Source organism: Chrysochloris asiatica, unplaced genomic scaffold (genome assembly GCF_000296735.1).
Source record: "Chrysochloris asiatica unplaced genomic scaffold, ChrAsi1.0 scaffold00516, whole genome shotgun sequence".
Classification (NCBI taxonomy): Eukaryota; Metazoa; Chordata; class Mammalia; order Afrosoricida; family Chrysochloridae; genus Chrysochloris; species Chrysochloris asiatica.
This window is the reverse complement of record NW_006409034.1, coordinates 479,890-484,076: the sequence shown is the minus strand read 5'-3', so window position 1 is coordinate 484,076 and position 4,187 is coordinate 479,890.

The following is a 4,187-nucleotide window of genomic DNA, read 5'->3' as shown; positions in this document are numbered from 1 at the left end:
CACACACACATAAGTAATATGTTGTTTTCTTCACTAAACAGAGTTATCATTCTTGTTGTTATTAAGTGCTCAAGAGACCCTGTATATGGTTTCTAATGAAGTAGAAAGCCTCATCTTTCTCCCACGGAGTGGCTGGAATTCTCAAACTGTGGACTTAGTGATTTGCAGTACAGTATTTATTTTATGGCACCACAATGATCACACATAAACAGATATATGTATATATACCCTGATGTGGCACTGTGGGTTAATGCGCTGGACTGCAAGGTCAGTTTGAACCGTAAGGTTTGCGGTTCAAGCTCACTAGTCACTCCTTGGAAGCTATATATATATATGTTGTTGTTGCTCAGTGCAGTGTCATCCAGCTTAACAAGGAAGAGGAGGAGAATCACAATCAGTGCAAGCACAATTCCTAAAAGACTGAAATCATACATGCCTCTGACCTCTGACCAACTTTATCAATTCTGATATCAAACTTCCCTTGCAGTCTCTACTTTGGTACTAAGTTCAATAATTCAGTGCAGTGGCAGCACAGAACTCATAGATCGTATTCATAATTATGTGGTTTATTAGGGAAGTTGTTGTTTTTATCAGTTCTGACTCATAGTGACCCTGTACAGGGTTTCCGAGGTTGTAAATCTTTACAGGAGTAGAACACCTCATTTTTCTCCCGTGGAACAGCTGGTAGTTTCGAACTGCTGACCTTGGAGTTTGCAGCCCAATTCTTAACCACTACGCTACCAGAGCTCCTTTATTAGGGAAGTTAGCAGGTTACAACTCAGGTTCAGAAATGCTCCAGCTACAGTTCTTCCATCAAGACAATTTTTCTCTGCAGTCCCACAAACAGACATCTCTCTTGTTCCTGAACTCTTAATCATTTGGCCCCTTGACCTCTGTTATTTGAGGACTGCTCATAAGCATTCAAAGAACACTCCATTGCACTAGAAGCCTCAGTCTGAAGGTGTTTCACTATAACTATGTGGGTCAGTAAACCTAGAACACCAGTTAAATGCCTGGAGACATACTATTCCATAAGCAAGCCCACTGCTCTTTCTTGAGCAGCTGGTGGGCTCAAACTGCTGACTTTGTGGTTTGCAGTTCATTGCTTAGCGTTTGGAACCACCACCCTCCATATATGTATACATAGGAGTCCTGGTGTAGCTCTGAAGGATAATGCACTGGACCCTATTTCGGTTTTAATGCAAGGTCGGTGGTTCAACTCACCAGTTGCTCCTTGGAAGCCCTATACAGGGTTGCTATGAATCAGAAATGACTCACAGCGACCTTCTGTTGTTGTTGTTTGTTGTTGTTGTTGTTGTTAGGTGCCATCGAGTCGGAACCGACTCATAGTGACCCCATGCACAGAAGAATGAAACAATGTCCGATCCTGGGCCAACCTCACCACCGCTGCCACACTTGAGTTGTTAACTGCCCTCAATTCTGATTCATAGCAACCTCTATAGGATTCCCAAGGCTGTAAATCTTTGAGGGAGTAGAAAGCCTCATCTTTCTTCCATGGAGCAGCTGGTGGATTCAAACTGCTGATCTTGTGGTTAGAAACTTATTTTGTAACTTACTATTCTACCAGGACTCCTGTCTCTATGTATATCCCTTTAATAGTGTCTTTCCCTACTGTAATAAATCATCTTTCCTGTATGCACTGCATAAATGTTGGAGCCTGCTTCAAGGTCACATACTCTCCTGAAACATGTTACCCAGGCTTGTCACAAAGCAAAAGCACACAAAAAAATTGCTAGATTTCTTCTTTACTGAGGTTTTGATGACCCTGAAAATGTTCTTTCATGATTTATCTTACTTTACAGTGCACAATGCATTAGCATCATGTTTATCTTTAATAAAATGATTTAGGAAGCAAATCTCCACTGACAGATGGATATAGCCAGGTATGGAACTTGGGTTTCTTGTATGGAAGGTAAGAATTCTACCATCGAGTTTCACTAATCAATTCACTCATACCTAGTACAGCTCAAACAATAGACACAGAACCACAATTGGACATGTCCAAAACCGTAAAGTATCCATTTCAGCAGACAGTGTCTTACAAAATAAACTAACTTATGCTCAGTGAAACCTCCCATTACACATTATTTTTGCCCCAAGAACATTTAATTCCTAGAACAGACCCAACTTAAATTAGGCCCTCTTATCTTTAAATTGTAAAAGAGCCTTGTCAGCATAAGCCCAAGCACTGTACTTTTCAGGATCAGTTCTAGAATGTGTAGTCAAAGCAAGGTCCATTACAATTTCTTTGCACCTAAGATTTACCCCAAGAAGTCTGGGGTAAGCCAAGCACTTTATTTTTCTGTTTCTCCTAGATCTCTTTTGGTAGCCCTTGATCATGCCAAGGTTACATCACTCCCATTTCAGGCTCCTGTTGTCATACCTGCTCTGATCCATCTAGGGTTCTGGACCTTTCCCCAAATCCCAGCTCACTTTTAGCACTGCCAACCCACTCTGCACTGGTCCTGTAATATTTCTAAGTAATTATTTCACAGGCCCTCTGTGTCTTATGTTGTTTTACTAATTATATCATATACTCTGTATTAATGATGCCTATTTTCCATACATTTTTAATCAAATGGAAATATATTGATATTCATAATAGTACAAGAAAATCAAATATGTATTGACACATGCTGTACTACTTTGTTATAACATCCATAAGAATGTCAGATTCCAAACTGAACGATATTAAGAAAGAAAGACTGTGTAAGATTATTTAGTGAATACATAATGACAAGTCGAAGGAAGCATTGGGAAAAGTTATATAAATTTGTAAAAAGTCTTTGATATCTTGACTGGCCAGATAATAGGAAGAAGACATGCATTAGTGTATATCTCTTTAGAGTTCTTTTTGTTCTTTCCAAAATATTTTCTTCTGTGGTTATGGTTTAGAAATTCTCAATCTCAAATAATTATTGTCATTTGTTTTGTTTTCTTTAGTGACAAACACTCCAGGATTCTTCATTTTAATAGATATTCTTAATTTTAAATATTGTAAGGGATAAATTAAAAAACAACTATTGCAATAATTATAAATATAGGCACTCACTGTTTTTAAAGTCCTTTTATTATGAACTGAGTGAATCTTTACAGAAAAGATCATCCATTTTACACTCAATAAATAGTACACTTTGTTTCATTTCAATGATTGCAATCCCGTCCTTGCAACCATAGCTATCCTGCTTCATCCCTGTGATTCCTACTTCCATTACACCCACTTTCCCATCTCTTCTCAACTTTGTTCTTCAGAAAATATTGCCCTTTCAATTTTGATTTTGAATGATTGACACTTCAATGATGATCATACCTTACTAGTGTTGTCACCCTACCCCACCCTTCCCCCCACCACTATATACCTATCTATTGCTTGGATGAAAGTTGAGTCATGATGGTGAGTTCCTTTCCAGACCTGAAGAGTGGTCGAGGGCCATAGTCAGGTCCCTTCAATCTCTTTATGACCAGTAAGTCCAGTCTACCCAGTCTCTCTCCTTTTTTTTTTTTTTTTTTTTTTTTGTAATTTTGAGTTGTGTTCCACATATTCTGTGGCTCTATCCAGGACCTTCTAATGTGATCCCTTTCAGAACAGTTGGTAGTGCTAGCTGGACACTATCTAATTCTTCTGGTCTCAGAGTTATAGAGACTAATGTTCATGTGTTCCATTAGTCCATTGGGCTAATTGTTTCTAAGCCTCTTCGGTTCTCTAGGAGACACTAATAGCTGCACCTTAGATGGCTGGCTCATGAGCTTTTAAAATCTCAGATGCTGTTCGCAAAAGTATGATGAAGAACGTTGTCTTTATCGATTATGTAAGCCAATTGACCATGGTATCCCTTGAGACTATGGTCCTTAGCTGCAGGTCCAACAACACATTGACTTAAGATATTTGATAATATCTAAGAAGTTTCATGTTCTTGCCCGCTGTCTGTTTCAGCACATTCATGGTTGTGCTTACAGGAAAGTAAATGCATATATAAGAATATCCTTTTTCAAACTCTTATATATTGTGGGATGGTGTGGCACCAAAGTGTAAGCACTGGACTGCAAGGTTGGTTTGAAGCACAAAATCAGTGGTTCAAATTCACCAATGTTGTGGATATATCACTCTTTACTTCTAGCACCTTTAGTCCTTGTATATCTCCCTGTGTTTTCACCTGGCTTTTTCA